Source organism: Sciurus vulgaris (genome assembly GCF_902686455.1).
Source record: "Sciurus vulgaris genome assembly, chromosome: 12".
NCBI classification, from domain to species: domain Eukaryota; kingdom Metazoa; phylum Chordata; class Mammalia; order Rodentia; family Sciuridae; genus Sciurus; species Sciurus vulgaris.
Genome location: NC_136473.1, coordinates 99,346,471 through 99,367,245, shown reverse-complemented (window position 1 = coordinate 99,367,245; position 20,775 = coordinate 99,346,471).

Below are 20,775 nucleotides of genomic sequence, written 5' to 3'. Positions count from 1 at the left end.
GCTGGGAATATAGCTCAGTTGGTAGAATGCTTGCCTTGCATGCACAAGGCCCTGGGTTCAATTCCCAGCACCACAAAAAGAAAATTTCCAATGGAGCTGTGAATATGACAAATGCACAACAAATACTTGGTTAATTATGAATGCATTAATTAAATGCTGCTCAGCCCCTGTTTTCCCCTCCTGTTGAGCAATGACTATTGCTGTGGCTGCTTCTAAAGCAAATGGGTTAAGTTTTGCACCATCCCGAGCCTGTATGATAATCACTGGAATCAGAAAAATTCATTATTAGCCCTGTTAACAGAGTAGATAAATGTTATCCTTGGGAGAACAGCAAGTCTTGGCCCAGCACACGTTAACCTATAGAGATGAAGCTTAAAGTTTCCTTGGGCAGCTCTCAAGCATCCCTGGAGATGTCCCAGTTGGACATGTCCCAGCTCCCAGAAGAGATCTGTGAGTGGTCAGTCAGAGTCAATCTGCAAGAGGAGAAGGGCCTTAGCAAGAATGTGATCCAAGGAGACACTGAAAATAGCAAGTCCATCCAAGGACAAGGAACTTCCCCTTGCAAAAGTGAGAAAGGGTTGATGAAATCAGAGGCTTCCTGGCAGTGAGAAGAAAACACCCTGTCAGAGTAGAATTGTGAGGGCAAGACCAGAGAGGACTCCAGCTGCCTTGGGAAGACATGGGAAGCAGTGTGTGGGGGGGGGGTGGGGGGAGCACCAGGCTTGGAATCCGAAGAATCCAATCTCACTTCCTCCAGGCCTGAGCTCACTTCCCCCCCTTTATAATGGAGATTCAAATGAAGAAAACTGTACAGCACTGTATAAACTTAAGAAATTATCCTAATGAATGAGAAAGGCCCTTTCGCATATGGACTCACACACAGAAAGAGTTCCCACCCTGACAGGCCTCTCCACCTTCTTCACTGGAGGGCCGAAAGGGATGTCTCTGCCTCCTTTCATTTAAATTAGCAAGTTCTTAAGAAGTTGAGGGGGACGACAACCCTGAAGGTTTCCATGGAACAAAATGTTATAGTAGAAATCTGCTTTGGGGATACTCCAACTTTGATACATATGAAACTCTACGGTGTGACTTATGGCCTATGTGTTTTAAGATCCAACATTTAAGATGCATACTGCCAGTGTGGACTGTCATAGCTGCCTGGCCTCTGGTTAGCATGAACTGACTGTACACATCTCTTTCCAACTCCATGTTCAGTGATACCACCTTAGTGATTTGAAATTGACCATAGAAGGAATATTTACACCATGGTAATTGACAGATTCTACAAATCAGGGTGTTTTATTTTCTCTCCTGAAGCCGGTTCACCAGCACAGCACTGACTGAGCTCCAAGGGTGTGACGATCCCTCCAGTTCTCTACTCTGGATGCTATGGAAAGGAAGTGTTGACCACACATATCAATATTAGATGGGGGAACATAGCAAAGATCAACAGTGTGAGGATAAGGAAAAAATACAAAGAACCCTGGTGTATCAACTGCACATTCCTGTCACATAAAGATCTGGCAGCAAAGTGTCTTTTGAGTTTCTTTGTTGTTGTTGTTTTTTTTTTTTAACTGAGAGAAACTGTAATATGCCAGAGAATGAATCAGCCTTATCTGCAGCATCAAATGAATATATTCAGAAGTTATATTATGACTGAAATCAAGCATCTCAATTGCACATTGAGCATAATGTAATGATGGAAAAACCAACTCATCAAAATAGGTGATAGGGATGGAATAAAATTGTGTCCTTGCCTGTCATGTATCCCAATGAGCTTATGTAGTTCTGCACTTACAACCTTTCAATACATAACGGTCAGATGGATGAATGGTCTTTGTTACCTCTTACATGTTTTATTTATTCTCTTATGAATTAAATGGATTGTTCCTTTTCTTCTGAAACTGCAAACATCACGCTGTGTTCCTAAGGCTTGTGCTTGTGATAGGGAAGAGAATGATGGACTGCATGTGTAAGGGGTTTGATGTTTCCAAGAAGCTTTTCTTGTATGTGATTCTCCTTTAATCCTGTACACACCCTCTAAAGTGCACCCATTTTCAGGTAAGAAAAAAGATGCTCAGCATGCTAACCAGAGCTGCTGGATCCTGGGCTCTGGACTCTGCAATTGTTATTGCTACAGATATTGAGTCTGACTGTCATAGCCGTCAATACTGCTGCTCCTGTGCAGTGACTATCAAGCTGCCCCTGCTTCTTTCATCACCTTTATAGACGTAAAGCTCAGGTTGAGAACATTGGCTCACTGGGCTGAGGTCTCATGTCCATATGCTAGCTGGCTGGATTGCAACCCAACTAGTGTCTGTTCTTTTTTGGTTTCTCCTGTGGGATGAAGATCCTCCACTTAACAAAACTCACAGCAGGGCAGATTCTTGAAATATAGGAATGAGTTTAAATTCTGAACAGTAGATGTTATTATTATTATTATTGTGGGCATCTCTCCTATGGCAGCTTAATCTAGCCTATTCATGGAAGCCTATCATCTTTTAAAGACTTCTCTCTTTATCTGGGGAAATATCCAAATTATGAGTCATAACCACTCCAACATAAAAGTCAGAATGCAAATTTCTAGCCTCTCTTGGAGCTAGGATTTAGGCACATATATTTGTTGCTGCCAGTTAAGGACATCACCATGCCATCCTAAGATTTTGATTCAGAAAGAAGCAACAAGAGAAAAGAGGCTTTACATAGACTTTCCATCTTTGCTGGTGATGGGAAGACAGAGGTCTCTTGGTTTTTGTGATGACATTTCCCAAGCATGACAATAGGATATTTCTGACACAGAAGGTGCACTTTGTGGCAACAGTGGTTTTTTCATTAGATCTGTGGTTTGGTTTGGTTTGGTTTGGTTAGGTTAATTTTGATTAATTTTGGTTAGGTTAGGTTTGGTTTGATTAGGTTTGGTTAGGTTAGGTTTGGTTAGGTTTGGTTGGGTTGGGTTAGGTTGGGTTAAGTTTGGTTAGGTTTGGTTTGGTTAGGTTAGGTTTGGTTAAGTTTGGTTAGGTTTGGTTGGGTTAGGTTTGGTTAGGTTTGGTTTGGTTGGGTTAGGTTGGGTTGGGTTAGTTTGGTTAGGTTTGGTTGGATTGGGTTAGTTTTGGTTAGGTTTGGTTGGGTTTGGTTAGGTTTGGTTAAGTTAGGTTAGGTTAGGTTAGGTTTGGTAATTTGATCCTCAAGGTTTATCCTTAAGTCATTTCATTCTACTCAACAGTTCTGTGATCCAACAAAAAATGTTTTTAATAAACTCCCCCCCTCAATTTATTCAAGAAGAATCAGCTGCTTCTTTGGAGTCAAGAACTCTTACTGATACAATTAGAGTTCTCATTTCTGAAATGTGAACCTGGATGCTTTGAAATGTTAAATTGCTCAAAATCACAGAGGTAGCCAATGACAGAGCAAGAATTTAAACTCAGGTTGTCATAATTCAACCTATAATTGCAAATTGGTAAGAATATATCACATGATCACATGAATAGAAAGTTGGAGATGAGTTTTTCATCTTTTAAATCAGAATAAATTGTGGAAGTGTCTTGTCTAACCTGAAGCTCTGAGTAATAGTGTCAAAGTGAAGGCCATAGCCCAAATCTTCTGAATTATAATTTGATGTGCTTTTCATGACGTCTCTTATCCTAATAATACTGTCACATTTTGCCTTATATATTTTGAAACTAATTTTAAAGTGCATTTGGGTTCAAAAATAGTAAATAGATAGGATGTTATCATTGTTTCTTGCATCCCACATTTTTCTGCATTCAATTTCTGTCTTACTGAAGCACATCCTTTAATAATTCCTTCAGTAAGTCTATTTTTAAAATTATTTATCAGAAAAATTCTTTTATTTCTCCCACATTCTTGAATGATGGTTTAGCTGGATATAAATTTTAGCCTGAAAATCACTTTTATCAATAATATTAAAATATTATTTTATTGTTTTCCTGACTCTGTTGTAGGTGATAAGTATGCCATTTGTCTACCTGTCCTTCCTCTGTGGTTAATCTGTTCATTCTCTAGTTGTTTTAATATTTTTATTTTGCTTTGATAATTTGCTGTATCAGTCCCATGTGAAGTTTGTTCCCATCTATTCTGCTTGAAACATGCTCTGATTCATTCTTAGGACCCTTCTCTTACATTAATCTGGAAAACTTCCAGCCATGCTGTCTCTTAATATTGCCACACCTCTAAGGAGATAAACTATTAGATGCCCTCTAATATCCATTTTTCTCTATTTCCTTTAGGAATGAAATTATCTCCCTGCCTTCCCCCACCCCAACCCCTGAACATGGATGGAACCTCTCTCTCTAACGACTTCATGATAGGAAAAGTGATGTGTATGCATTCAAAAGAAATAGGCATACTGCCCTTTTCCCCTTCCTTGCAGGCTTCCTCCTTTCTCACCCCTGCCAGGGATGCAGACCTGAGGATTGAAGCCAAAGTCGCCACATGGCATCCCAAAGTAAAGCCACAAATTAAAAAAAAAAAAAAAAAAAAAAAAAAAACCAACAGTGTCACCCTACCAGCTCTCAGCATCTGGACTGTTCCATAGGAGAGAGATTAATTTCTACCTTGTTTAAACCTCTTTTGTTTTGTGCATTGTTAGCAAAGTCTATCACATCTAAATAACTGCACCTCAGTTCTTACCACTCTCCCTCTCCTTCCCTTCCTTAATGTGTGTGTGTGTGTGTGTGTGTGTGTGTGTGTGTGTGTGTGTGTGGGCACACATGTGAACTTCTCATGTGATCCTCCACTTCCCCCATTCCTGTTCATATTTTTTTATTTCTCTGTGCTACATTCAGGGTGATCAGTTCTTTCTTCCAGTTCACTTCCGTCCATCTGCTGATGTCTAATATGCTATTTAAAATGAATTTCCTTTAGCATTTCTGATACCAACAAGCTTGTTTTTTTACATCTATGCTTCACATTGGTTCTTTTCCAAATAACCCCGGTCTTTTTCAGAATGAACGATTTTTCATTCTATGCCTTCCTTTGCAGCTCTGACATTTAAAAGATTCTTGCCATACTCTGAATGTTTCAGCCCCACCACCCAAATTTACATGCTGACATCACAACCCCAAAGTGAAGTGACAGCTGCAGGAGGGCAGAGCCCTCATGAATGGGACTACTGTCCTTGTAAAAGTGACCCCAGAGAGCTCCGTTATCCCTTCTGTCCAGTGAGGACACAGTGAGAAGATGACTGACTATGAAAAAACAGGAAGCACGCCCTCCACCAGACTCCAAATCTACCAGCACCTTGCTCTTAAATTTCTCCAGCCTCTAGAACTGAGAAATAAATTTCCATTGTTGATAAACCACTCAAAACCATGATATTCTATTATAGCAGCCCCCTAATACACTAAAGCAATACCTACTTTATAGTCCCTTTCAGATTTTTTTAATTAACCAGTTCTTGAGTCCCTAGTTCTCCTGTTTATTCTATCTTCAGGTTCCCCTCCAGGGTGATGCATTCCCTCATTTGATTTGTAATTTTTTTTTTTTTTATAAAGAGTTCACTTTAGCAGGAATTACTATTCCACTAGATAACCATGTGCTTCAGTTGTAGAAATACTCCCAACACAGCAGTTTGTTTGCTTCTGGACCTGAGGGTTCAAAAGTCTTGGACTGGTTTTTATGGTAATTTCTCAGGTTAAGGCTTCTCTGTCTCCCAGGTAGTATAAATTTCAATAATACATCTACTCACGTTAAGGCCTGAGGGATGCTTACATTACACACACACACACACACACACACACACACATATGCCACACACACACACACACACACACACACACACATGCCCCCCACACACATACACATACACACACACACACACGCCCCACACATACACATACACACACACACACGCCCCACACATACACATACACACACACACACACGCCCCACACATACACATACACACACACACACACGCCCCACACATACACATACACACACACACACACGCCCCACACATACACATACACACACACACACGCCCCACACATACACATACACACACACACACACGCCCCCCACACACATACACATACACACACACACACACATGCCCCCCACACACATACACATACACACACACACACACATGCCCCCCACACACATACACATACACACACACACACACATGCCCCCCACACACATACACATACACACACACACACACACATGCCCCCCACACACATACACATACACACACACACACATGCCCCCCACACACATACACATACACACACACACACATGCCCCCCACACACATACACATACACACACACACACGCCCCACACATACACATACACACACACACACACGCCCCACACACACACATACACACACACACGCCCCACACATACACATACACACACACACACACACCCCACACACACACACACACGCCCCACACATACACATACACACACACACACATGCCCCACACATACACATACACACACACACACGCCCCACACATACACATACACACACACACGCCCCACACATACACATACACACACACACACACATGCCCCCCACACACATACACATACACACACACACACGCCCCACACATACACATACACACACACACACACGCCCCCCACACACATACACATACACACACACACACACACATATGCCCCACACACACATACACACACACACACACATGCCCCCCACACACATACACATACACACACACACACGCCCCACACATACACATACACACACACACACACATGCCCCCCACACACATACACATACACACACACACACATGCCCCCCACACACATACACACACACACACACATGCCCCCCACACACATACACACACACACACACATATGCCCCCCCCCCACACACACACACACATGCCCCCCACACACATACACATACACACACACACACACACACAGCCCCAATACAGCTCAAGCTCCTTCCTGCTTCCCTGCACTTGCCAGTGTTTCCTCTACTCTCTTCTCCATGGATGAGGCACCCATGCTGGACCCCAGTTAGTGACCAGATAAAAATCAGGATACCCAGTTAAATATGAATTTCTAAGAACAGCAAATCATTCTTTAGTATTATGATGTCCTGTTTGACTTGTAGGTCATACTATGAAATGATTTGCTACTTACCTGAACTTCAGATTGAACTTAGGATCCTGTATCTAACTAAGCTTGCTAAATCTAAAAACCCCAGTCAATGTGATCTGTCCACAGTGGGCCTAAGGCGCTGTGTTGTGTTCCCACATAGTCAGCATAACAACCCCCAGATCTGAGGACCTATCCAGCAACATCAGCTAAAATACTCTGGTTCTGAGTTCCCTTTGCACATTGAGAACAAGAATGGTCCTCTTACCTTTTTCAATCCTGGTTGTACTTAGATATTTTAAGTTGCTGCCACATTTTATCTCGGCTTTCTATGCGACAATAGTGAGAGACAAGACCTCCACGTCAGCTTGTCTGCCGTGTTGTCAAAAATACCTTCATTAGTTTGCATATGTCCTTCATTCTCCAGGTGAGCACTGTACTATGCCATCCAATGATAAAAACTGGAGCTTTGACAGCCAACCGGCCCGAATTAATTGGAAGAGAAGGGACTGTCCAGGTGGTCCTCACAAGCATCCTCCAGGAGTGCTGCCAATCTCAGCAGAAGGAAGTTTTCCAAAGGACCAGTGGATGTTCAGAGACCGGCAAGCATGTCCCTGTGTTAGCTGAAGTTTGACTTCAAACCCCGTGTACCCCAGGATTTCCTCTACATTCTCCAGGCACAGGAGAGGAGGTACAATTCTGACTTCCTACCTTGTGTTTTCACTGAGCCAACTGAAAGATGGAAAGTTAGGTGGGGAAGTTAAAATAGAAAATGATCAACTAACAGGAGTTGAAACATGTATATTTTAAGACCTTAAATTAGTCAAAATCAAGGAAAAGGAAGACACCGAGTCATAGGATGATAAAATAACATGGTTTTGTATTGGAATGTTTCAGAGAAAGGCCTCTTTCAGGACAGCATAGACAAACTTATTAGAACAGAAGACTGATTTATTCTTATTTTAGACATGGAAAATCCTCTGGACCAAAAATTCCCAAATCTTCTCCACAATCTTCAGATTTGTTCCCCCAATAATTCTACATTCTCCACATGGTTTCCAGGCAGGGCCTCTTTGGCCCGGATCTCACATTCACCAAGGATCTCAAGTTTAGACCTCTGGCATAATTTCACAAGGAAGTGATACTTCCTGTTCTGATATTCTGTATTAAATTATCAATTCGTTCAAGATAAACATTTAAAATACGTCACAATTTTTGAAACTCTCTTTTTGGCACATCTACCTTTTTTAAAAATACTTTAGAAGTCTTAAAAATTGTTCCATGCCCTGGGCTTTCCGCCCCCTCTGGCACGCTCTGCTCCTAAAAAGTCACGTTGTACAAGTCTTACAGTGCACATTCCTCCCAAACAGCTCCTACATGGATGTGAGTTCAAGAAAAGAAGGCACACATCCTGCTAATAGGAATGATTTATAATTCAAGAGTATGGAATAGTGCCTCTGATGATTATATCTTGGACTCAGAACTTACTTGTCCTATGAGAACTCTGCCTACCCATTTCTCCCTCTTGAACGTCCCCTCTGGAACAGATCTCTTGCTCTTCTTTTTTTTTTTTTTTTTTTTCCTTTTCTTTTTTCTGTCTTTTTTTTTTTTTTTTTTTCAGAGGAGGAAATTTTTATTTTGGCTCATGGTTTCAGCCGTCCCAGTCCATAGATGGCCAACTCCATTACTCTGGGCCTGAGATGAGGCAGAACATCATGGTGGAAGGGTATGGAGGAGGAAAGCAGCTCAGAACATGACCGTCAGGAAGCACAGAGCTAGAACAGGTCTATCGCCAAGAAAACTTGCTGGATAATAGTTCAAATTACGACCATCCAAACTTTCAAAACACATTAAATCAGAGAACTATAGGATTTTAATGTGTGTTCTATTACCAACTAAACCATGACACGTAGAAAACATTTGGAAATTTTGCAGAACATAAAAACGTACAAAGTACATTTAACCTTCACACTCAGATATGTTGCTCTTCTCTGCATAAAATGTATTTTTAACAAAAGTGAAATCATCTTCTATGAGTTTCAAAATTTGCTTTTTTCACCTCTCAATATTGTAAACAGTTTCCACCACAGTAAATATTCTTTCATAGTACCATTTTAGTGGCTATACAATGCATTTTATAAATATGTCAAGTCATCTCATCTTTCCTCTATTTGGGGGCTTTGAGACTGACCCCAGTTTCTCTTAAACCTGATAATTATTGCTGTGGAAGAGTTATTCTTGCAGTCAGTCATACTTATTATGTCCTTAGGCTAGATTCCTGGAAGTGGAACTGATAGGCTGAAGAAGAAGCAGATAGTCTGGATTTGAGACATCCATTGCAGAACTATCAAGGTTTCCCCACCCTACCAGTGATATACAAAAGCCAGTTTTTCAAACTGTTTTAAGGAATAACAAGTACCTATATACTATCTGCTTTGGGGAATTACCTTTAAAGGTAAACTAGTAAACAACTGTAATGAAAAATGGTCTCCATTTAGGGGAAGGATTTACAATGCAGTTCCTTTAAACACAGAGTTCTCCTAGTACATCTGAGACATTATTGGACTTCTAATAGGATTTTAGGTTTCTGCAGAAATATGCAAGATAACAGATAACAAAAATAAAGTATTTCTCTGATGACTTTTTTTGTTTGTTTGTTTAATGGAGACTGCCACTCTCAGAGGATAGTCCCTGCCCCTGTCCTCATCCAGACTGAGAAGAGCGACCCTGGGGGGGCACCATTGTTCTGCTCTCAATCCGCCTGTGTTTCACGTTCCCTCTCCCAGCATGCACTGGGTAAACGCAGCAGCACTGACTGACGAGAAGCCTCCCCTGAAGACTGCAGCCCACACTCATCCATCCCTGCGCTGAACTCCTCTTAGACTTATTGTCTGCACCACACAATTAGCACTTTATTATATACTGCCTTGTTCTCTAATTGTCTGCACCACACAATTTAGCACTTTATTACATTCTGTCAGATTCTGGAACTGTGTCATGTATTTTTATCTTATCTCTCCATCTAGATTACAAGCCCAGGGTGGCAGGCACCCCGTCTGGTCCTGCTCTGCCATTCCCCACGACCCTTCACACTGTGCCAAGCACAAACCAGCAGTCCTTCCTCAAATGCTGGCATTTCTCGGTTGGAGCTAAGTGGGTGAGTTGGGAGATTGCTTGATTGACTTTCGGATGGACTTGAAATAGATGGAGTTATCTCAACTTTGAGTGGAAACAGATGAGGTGCTGGGTAACAGAGGAAGGGCACCATGGTCTTTCCCACTGCTGTTTCTACCCAACTTTCACTGTCTATACAACAGGGAAACCGAAACAGGTGACCAGACAATACCATTCTTTTTTTTAATATATACATTCCATTTGTAGATGGACACAATACCTTTATTTTATTTTTATGTGGTGCCGAGGATCGAACCCAGTGCCTTACGCGTTCCAGGCGAGCACTCCACCACTGAGCCACAACCCCCACCCCCAGACAATACCATTCTTAAAATCAAGATTTTTCATCTGAAGATCCTCCGTGATCACATTCTCTACTTGAGGAGGCACTGCCGTGCCCCGGACAGATGTTGTGCTTGGAATTAGAGAGACTTGTCCAGCTGTGTGGTCATCAACTAATTCATCCCTTCCTCCCCCTTCTGAAGCTAAGCTCTGATTCCTCATTTCTGAAATCATTCCAGTAACCACGGTTGTCTGTGAGATTGCCACTGTGCCCATAAGCTGCTGCAGTGCTCTTATTTTTCCCAATTTGTCACTATCATGCCTTGAAGGAAGTGTAAGTATTATTATTAACATGATAAATATAATCCATACGTCTGTTGGGTCTGCCCAGGCTGTGATCAGGGGGCTGCTTCGCAGCATGTACAGAAACTAAAGTCAGAGTTACACAATCCATCTTCCCAGGATGAAGTCATTTATGCTTAGTGGTCTATCACATGACACCTGATTCACCTTTAGTAAATAATAAGAGAAGAAACACCCAGTATTCAGCACTAACAAATCCCTTCCACAGCCTCTCACTTTTACCCCTGCTGTAAACATTTAGGTGAATCGAGAATTGGGTTAACTGTATTTCTCTGAACTGGGGATGATGTAAATAAAACGTTCTGTCCCTGTGTGTCACCTGCCTTTCCCCCTTTATGATCAATATGTTTTGCCATGCTATATCCTTCTAGGCTTTTGTCCTTGTGTTTTCAACTGGCAGGTGCACAATAAAATGTAACTAGTCAAATAATTGTTCAAACTGTGATTCTCTCAAAACAAGATAATTAAGCCTCTCCAGGAAGTGCCGCTTTCACCCTGGGTTTTCCCCACTCCTGAGGACCTAAGTTACTTCGAGAGCTCTGAGTGGCCACTTTAGGAATAGCTTCTTATAATCCCGGCGACTCAGGAGGCTGAGGCTGAAGGATCGCAAGTTCAAAGACAGCCTCGATAAAAGCGAGGTGCTAAGCAACCAGTGAGACCTGGTCTCTAAATAAATTACAAAATAGGGCTGGAGATGTGACTCAGTAATTGAGTGCCCCTGAGTTCAATCCCCAATACCCCCCCCCCAAAAAAAGAATAGCTTCTCTTCCTCTTCAGGTATCACCGAAGTTTCCCTTTGGTAGAGATGGGCTGTTTCCTTTCTCTCTGTCTGTGCTAACTGGCTGTGTTCATTCTTTCAAAAATATTTATCGAAGGTGGCCATGTCACAAGTAGGAGCTGTACACTAGAGAAACAACAATGACCACCACCCAGCTGGAGACTCCCACTCAAGGAATCCACCATCTTATGGGACACAGACAGGTCAACAGACAAGTCCTACCCAGTGAGATAAGTGTGAACAGAGTATTTGTGGCCAGGCTACCAATTTGAGCCCACCTGCACCCACTACTAAAAACCAACTCTGTCTGATACATCTAAGGAACAATTGTCCCAACTGCAGGCACTGATTGGTAAAGGCAAGGGAGTCTCAAAGACTGTTTTGCAGTATTTAGGACAGAGAAAGGATGGGGGCAGGGAGGAAAAGTTTTGTCTCTAATTAGATTCCCTGTCCTAGCTCCTTAGACTCCTGTCTGAGTCCTACAGAGAGAGACCCTGCGGTGGGAAGGAGTCAGCTGCTCTGGGGCCCAGATGGGAAAATGTGAGACAGAGAAGAGAAGGAGCTTCTCTCCACAAGCTTAGGGACGTCGTCGTGCTGATGGCCTTGTGAGCACCGGAGAGAACAGCCTAGGCTGAGATGAGACAGGGCCCTCCACCAGGCTTCAGGACAGGGACGCCAGCAAGGAGCTCCACCTTGAAGAACAGGAAAAGATGGCAGGGAGCATATGCAGGTACCACCATGTGGTGAGAGACTTGGAGGGAGGGCTGGCTGTGCACTAGGCAGGTGGAGGCACAAACCTGTGCAATGCAAGTGAGCAGCACGAATTGTTTTCGAGTATCTCTCAATATTTTTATTGGTGCATTATAGTTGTTCATAAAGTAGGATTTGTTGTTACATATTCATCTGTGCACACAATATAACAATGGAATTTGGCCAACACCATTCTCTAGTATTTCCCCCCTCCCTCCCCGCCTCCCCTACCCCCATCTCTTTCTTCAACTCTACTGATTGCTCTTCCATCTTCATGGACCCCCCCACTCATCACCTTTTTTTCTTTTCTCCTCTCTATCTTCCACATATGAGAGAAAACATGCAACCTTTGATCTTCTGAGTCTGGCTTAGTTTACTTAACATAATGGCCTCTAATTTCATTCATTTTCTTGAAAATGAATAATTTCATTTTTATTTATGGATGAATAAAACTCTGTGTGTGTGTGTGTGTGTGTGTGTGTGTGTTGCCACAGTAAGATGACTTTAGGGTAAATACCAAGGGGTTACATATCTGGGTCATATGGTGGTTCCATTCCTAGTCTTTTGAGAAACCTCCATACTGATTTTCAAGCAGTTGTACTAATTTACAATCCCAACAACCATGTAAAGAGTTCCTTTTTCTTCATATACTCCCCAGCATTTATTATTTTTTTGTATTCTTGGCTACCGTTCTGAGACCAGAATGAGATGAAATCTCAGTGTAGTTTTGATTTGCATTTCCCTAATTGCTAATGATGTTAGTAGCACTAATTAATATCTATTCCCATCAGTGCTGGTGTATATATAAAACCTAAGGTCACACAGTTTCTACATACATAAAACTTGTGGGAAGATACACGCATCCATATTCTGGTCACAGGATTAAGGAAAGCGATGCCTAAACAGGTAATAATAGAATGAAGGTCTGGTAGGTAGATAAGTAACAAAAAGAGGGTTGGGGGAACTGAGGGATGGTGAGAGGAAGTTCAGCCAGGCTTCTCCTTCCTGCAGAAGTAGAGGAGCTTGAGGAAAGCTCTGGGTGGAGGATCGGATCTGATGGAATCAAAGGAATCAGCCCTGAGACTGGAGACAGGCTGACATCAAGTCACTGGACAGAAACATCCAGAGCCAGATACGAAAAAAAAGACATCTCCTGAACTGAACACAATGAATTCTACCACGTGCACATGGTTAAACAGAATTCAAACAAGAAGCATTTCAGATAGTTCTCTGCCTCTATCCCCTTTCCCGGAAAAACAGCTGATGACAGCAGGCATGTACCAGTTTGGGCCCAGGTGGTTGGTAAGATAACTCAGTACTTCCCTACAGGTGGGTTAAACTCTACTGTTTCAAACCCTGGAGTGCAGCCCCTAGAGCTTCCACCCATCACTAAAGGGATTAAACGGGGGCATTACGGGACCTCTAGGATCCTAAAGGGCCAGTTAACCAATGCTGGACCAGTTGGTGTGTGTGTCTATATATATATATATATATATATATATATATATATATATATATATATTAGTTGTAAATGGACACAATACCTTTATTTTATTTACTTTTATCTGGTGCTGAGGATTGAACCCAGTGTCTCACACATGCTAGGCAAGCGCTCTACCACTGAGCTACACCTTCAGCCCTGTTATTAATATATTAGTGCATAGCCAGGTGTATTCCTACATATACCCCCCCCCCTTTTTTTCTTTTAATACACATGGGAGAAATGAATAAATGTTATTCTGCATCTTGCTTTTTTATACCTACTTGGCCCAACTTCCAATGCCTAACTAAATACAGATTGCGTGTTTCTCTTGGAGATTACATAATTTAGGCTACGGCTGACAACTAAGCCGAGAACTGGAGCTCAGGAAGGAAGTGTGAGATTTTAGCACAACTTCTGCAAGCATACCATTAGGCCCAGATGAACGTGGCCAAAGGAGGCCGTGAAGATATTCTGAACACTGGAATCTGAGTGTGCATGCCAGGATGACAAAGTCCTAAAAGTTTACGCAGAAGAAATAAGAGGAACAAGATCAACAAAATCTCCTTGAATTCTCAGGAAGGACCTAAGTCTCCCAGATCCTGGACAATTAGCTCTCAAATTCAATTGTTAGCCAGCATCAAGCCAGCCTTGGGTGGAAGCAAATTAAATTTCAAATTTCACTTACCTCACCAGATTCTTTCCAGTGAATTTTCCTCCATTCAAAACATACATAACATAAAATGAAGTTCTTCATTTAAGAGCTAAAGTACATTTCTTGGGCTGGGGTTGTGGCTCAGTGGTAGAGTGCTTGCCTAGCATACCTGAGGCCCTTAGCACCACCTAAAAATGAAATAAAGGTATTGTGTCCACCTACAACTAAAAACTAAAATACATTTCTCTGAAATGTCCCATTTCACCTCAATTTGTTGAAGATGGTAGAGAGTTTTGTTCATGAAAAAGAATATACTTACAAACTAAAGTTGAACAAGTTTTTAAAGCATCCTCTACATAGCAAAAAGTCAAGGCTGGCTATGCTGGCTGGGCACAGTGGTGCAGGTCTGTGATTCCAGCAATTCATGAGGCTGAATCAGGAGAATTGCAAGTTCAAGTTTAGCCTGAAAAATTTAGTGAGACCCCTGTTTCAAAATAAAAAATAGTCCGGCCGGCACACCTGTAATTTCAGCAGCTCAGGAGGCTGAGGCCAGAGGATTACAAGTTCAAAGTCAGCCTCAGCAACTTAGGGAGGCCCTCAGCAACTTAGACCTGTATCAAAATAAGAAATAAAAAGGGCTGGGAAGTGGCTCAGTAGTTAAGCATCCCTGGGTTCAATCCCTGGTACAAAAAAATAATAACAGAATATAAAAAGGTGGTGGATGTAGCTCTGGGAAAAAGAACTCCTAGGTTCTGTCCCCAGCTCATAAATAAATAAATAAGTAGCCAAGTTATAGTCACCTTTATCTTCAAAACTCAAAGAAGAGGGGGGTAACTTAATTGGCTCATAATTTTTTTGTTTTCATGTGTCCTTTTTTCTTTTCTTTTCTTTTTTTTTTTTTTTTTTTTTCCTGTACTGGGGATTGAACCCAGGGCCTTGAGCATGCTAGGCATTCCCAGTCCTTCATTATTTTAATATTAATGAGAAAAAAGATAGATTGAAGAATGTGACAAATTGAAGTTGTAAAATACATTTATTATTTTTGGAGGAGGAAGGCAGAGAATGGCAACAGGAAATATCATCTATTTGTTATTGATTCCTGATAGTCCCAGAAACTTCCAGTCTGGAAGATATTCACGAAGGAAAAAGCAATTTCTGCTGATCGACTGCCACCTAGTGGTGAATTTTTAACATAGCGCATTTTTTATGGGAGAGCTTGAGTTTGGGGATACTTTTAGAAGGTAAGCTTATCTAGTTCTTTGAGATTTCTAGATTTCTAGTTTCTTTGAGATTTCTAGTTTCTTTGAGATTTCTAGTTTCTTTGAGATTTCACAAGTACAATACAGCTCACTTGTGCTTCCCAAGTGCCAGTGTCCATGCAACCAATAGCTGATAAAGGCTGAACATCCTTCAAAAGGAAGATTTGCTTCTGTGATGATCTGAATATTGTCAAGCCCTTCCAAGCAAAATTAATATTGACTTTCTCTTCTCTTTACAACCGACGGTACCCTCATAGTTCCCTGTACTCACAGTCAAACCGGACCTGCATTTTCAGTTTTTCTCTACTCTTCAGAGGTGAACAAAAAATGTATGTGGCCCCTTGGCCACAAATATGGAGGGACGCAATTCAGGAAGCATGGGTCACAAAGTCAGCAAGGAGGCAATGTTCCCCAGATTTAATTCTTTCCAGGAATCAGTCCTTGCTCTCAAAGAGGCATTACAGTCTTCTGTGTCCTTGCAAATGCCCTAGCTCCCTACTCGGTACAACAGGTACAACACCGTCTCTCTGGGCCGCCACGGTTCCTACTTTTGCATTAACGCCAATCAACAGGGAGGCCCGCTCCTCCGTGGGCACTGCAGTCTACATTCAGGTCCCAGGCTGACACCGCCCTAGGTCACCCACAGACTTTTTTTTTCCATATTAATTCTACCATTTGTAGAGTGTAGGCACTAAGGGCGTCACATGGAACAGAACAGAAAAACCAAACACGCTAATACGTTGTGATCGGAAGGGAAAGCACCGGGTGCGGGGGTAGACCTGAACCGGGAGGATCTGAACACAGGACCCTCTCAGGAAGGTTGCATTCGAACCAGGATCTGAAGAAGGAGAATCAGGGAGACAAAGAGCATCCTGGGCACGGGGAAAAGACTTGATCTTGAAAAGGACTTGAGGTCTCTGAGAAACTGAATAGGGGCCCAAATACTGTCTACTAACTCCAAAGAAAAAGGACATCAGAAAATGGCAGGAGTTTAAAACCTGCAGTCACAATAGTCATAAAAGTCATAATAACCAAAAAATAAAAACGACTCAGCCTGAAGAATGGGTAGATACAATGTGGTCTATCCAAACAGTGGGGCATTATTTGGCCACAAAAAGGAATGAAGTACTGTTTCCTGCTGTGATATATATGGACAAACCTTGAAAACATTATGAGAAAAGCCAGCCAGACATGGTGTATGGTCCCAGTGGTTTGAATTTTCCAGAATAAGCAAATCTATACCAGCAGAAAGATTAGAGGTTGCTTAGGGCTGGGGGTCGGCAGGGGGCCTGGAAAAGGGAGAGCTGCTAACTGCTGTGTGGTATTTTGGGAGGAGTGATGAAAATTTCCAAAATCAATTGTGACAATGATTACATAATTCTGAACATACTGAAGACCATTGGACTATTATATACTTAAATAGATGAATTGTACAGTAAGTTATATTTCAATTAAGCTGTTATTTAAAAAAAAAATCTAGAGTCACAGATCCCAGGCTAAGAATTCCATATATGGAAACTCATCTCTTGTTCGACTCATTGTTTTCCTTCAAGTTCTTTCTCCTTGGGAAACTGGTGTAAATCTCACAGGGCTAAACCAGAAGACAGGAGAGTACTGCTGCAAGATGCTGCGCTCAAAACTGTCCCTCCACGTGACCCTACAGGGTGCTCTGAAACCAGCTTACGCACAGGACTTCCAACCTCTCAAGAGATGCCTCTTGCCTGGTGCAGTGGTGCACACCTGTAATCCCAGTAGTTTGGGAGGCTGAGACTGAAGGACCACAAGTTCAAAGCCAGCCTCAGCAATTTAGTGAGGCCCTAAGCAACTCAGTGAGACCCTGTCTCTAAATAAAATACAAAAAACAGCCAGGGATGTGGCTCACTGATTAAGTGCTCCTGAGTTCAATACCCAGTATGGGGACAGAGGGGCGGGGGTCGGGGGGGGGGGGGGTGAAGGTAAGGGGGGGGGGACCGCACAGCTGTTGCTCATCCTCAGAAGACAGGCCCTGAAGGACAAGGGTTTTTGTCCCTGAGGCCAGCAATCAATTCAACTTCTATTCAGGGCCTGATCCCTTCTCTGAACATAGCGCACCTTTTCCACCAGCCCCACCGATACCCACAAACCAGAACTTCCAGAACTAACTCACACCTGTGACCTGGTTACACGTTCTGTACCCTGAATAGAAAGGGCTTGCTCACCAATGGACAGGGCTTCTGTCTACAACAGAGAGCAGCCCTTCAAGACCCAACTTAGGTCTCCTTCCTTCATGCAGGGTCCAGTTTTCAGCTGACTAAATCCATTTCCTCCTTTCTGGTAAGGGCATCCCTACTAGAAAGTAAGGGGAATCTTTTTGGCAGAACCACCTGTGACCAGCCAGAGCAAGAACCTGTGATGAGCTCCACCTGCTGATCAATTGTAGTTCACCAGATCCCCCAAGCTCTTCCCCTAGCTGGTGGGGTTCTTACTTGAATTGTAGCAAACAAAATCTGATGTGGAACCCCAAAACACTTTGTTCAAACACAGAAAAGTGGAAGGGCGTAAATATCTCCAAATCTCACCTTGGCTGCCTGCAGGTAAACAGGCACTCTGCCCAGCACTGAACATGAAGAAATAGAACACACTGCTTGCCTGGAGTCCCTTATGGTAGAGTGGGGGGCAGGAAATACAAGCATGAGAGGTTAAGGACTGATGATGAGATGACACTGGATAACCACAGAGGAAAGGTCACAGAGCCCTTGCCACTTATGAGGAAAGCAGCTGCTCCCCAGTTCTGAGCCCCCTGCTATCTACCTCTCCCTTCTAAGCCCTGCTGACCTACCCATTGTCTGAGACTTAAGGGCTTGTCACCTGCCCCAGGAAGACTTTTCTCAAACACTCTGCGCACACACACGCACACACCTCAGTCCAGATGTGATCCCACTGAGTGTTCTCATAACCTTAGCCCAGGTCTGTCACGACATGTGCCATATTTTTAAGGCTCAATGTCTTCCCCACAATTCACACAAAGGCCCTGAGTTTGTCAGTACACAGAATGGATGCTGTGTGCACCTCTACACGGTTCTGGTGAGATTCTTTCTACCCCATCCTTTCCTTCCCTTCTCTTTCCTTCCATCTCTCCTTCCACAGATGTCAGTCCTGCATCTCAGTCTGGAGCTCCTTTCCCCAGGAAATCTCTTGCCCATCTAATCCCATTTTAGCATCTGCTTCTTAGCAAATTCTAACACCTGACTATAAGGAATTGCTTTATATTTATACAAACAGTAGTTCCTTTATGCATTTAGAATATGGGTTTATTGGTTGACAATGTTAAGCCTAATACCTATACTCTTTAGGTACAGAAGTACTTAATTGTGCATATATTGAAGTGTGACTTAAAAAAAAAGTCACATTGTCCTGTTCAGATGATATTCTTATCGACATTATAAATGGATTAAAAAAAAAAAAAAAAAAAACTATGCTACATCCTTAGGAGAAGTCATTTCACATAATCAGAGCTTTTTCCCCTCTCTCACTTTCTGCTTTCCTTCCTTCCACAGAATAACATAGAGGAGTGATTAAAAGTATAAGCTGCTAGGCACTTGGGAGGCTGAGGCAGAAGGATCACAAGTTTGAGGCCAGCCTCAGCAATTTAGTAAGACCCTGTCTCAAAATAAAAAATAAAAAAGGCTGGAGATGTAGCTTAGTAACAAAGTGCCCCAGGCTTCAACTCCCAGTTTCTCAAGAAAATAAAAAGTATAAACTATTTTGTTTATACTTTGCGAAATCAAATCTCCACTCAACTTTACTCAACTATGCTCTCTGGCATTACCTAAGCTCTTTACACGTCTCTTTGTGCTCTGAAATGGAATGATGCCTCCTCATCTAAAATATATAAATTTTCTCAAAAGTACCTACTACATGAGATTGCTTTATGAATTAAATGTTAAATAGCTAGAACTGTGCAGGCAGAGTGAGCACCAAATGTGGTACTTATAATTATTAGCAATTATCTCTGGTGCTGTGTGCGTGGAAAGAACCATTATAATGCGTTTAAAAGCACTTTGCAAACTATAAATACTTTTGGAAAATTTATTTTCGCTAAATGAAATAAGAAGCACCCATTTGCATCAACAACAAAAAAAAAAGCTGAGGACCTATTTATGGCTGTTTTCCTCCTGATTTATGAATACAGTGCAAAATATTAGAAAGTAGACTACAGGCTGCCCAAGTGGCGCAGGCCTGTAATCCAAGCTACCTGGGAGGCTGAGGCAGGTGGGCTTGCAACTTAAAAAGACCCTGTCTCAAATTGATTTAAAAAATTAAAGAGTACTTGGGAACAAAATTATGTTATACCCATGTACAAATATACCACAGTAAATCCCATTTGTAAATATAATTATGATGCACTGATTAAAATGATAATAGAAGGGAGATTAGTAGGGCAAGTGGATGAGGGGGAGGGAGGGAGGGAAGGAATAGGAAGTGTAAGGAAAGAAGCTAATGAAGGAAATAGAGAGGGGAGGCAGCTCAACAGTAGAAGGTTTATTTGGGACAAACCTGGAGAGGAGGGCTCAATGGAGACTGGGGCTTTTCCTCCCAGATTACAGCCTGGGGTTAGATATAGGGGCATGAGGGAGTGGGGTAATTTTTGCAATTAGGCGGTTGCTAGGGGTTGTCAGGAAAGTGTCCTTTTCAGCCATTAACTTGAGGGGTCACTGTCCCATGTGGAACTAGGTGTTTTCAGCATTCAGTCCCAGATATCAATTTCCTTTCTTTGCATGATGGTGAAGTATTGTCTGGGGTTTAAGGTCAGGCTGCATCAGAGTGACTGTGAAGTGATTCTTTTGCTAAGATCGAGGATACGTTTCAAAATGGGACTGCCTGTGTCAAGTTCTACCTAACTGGAAGATACTGGGGAATGAGGTTCATCAAATTATATTATGTG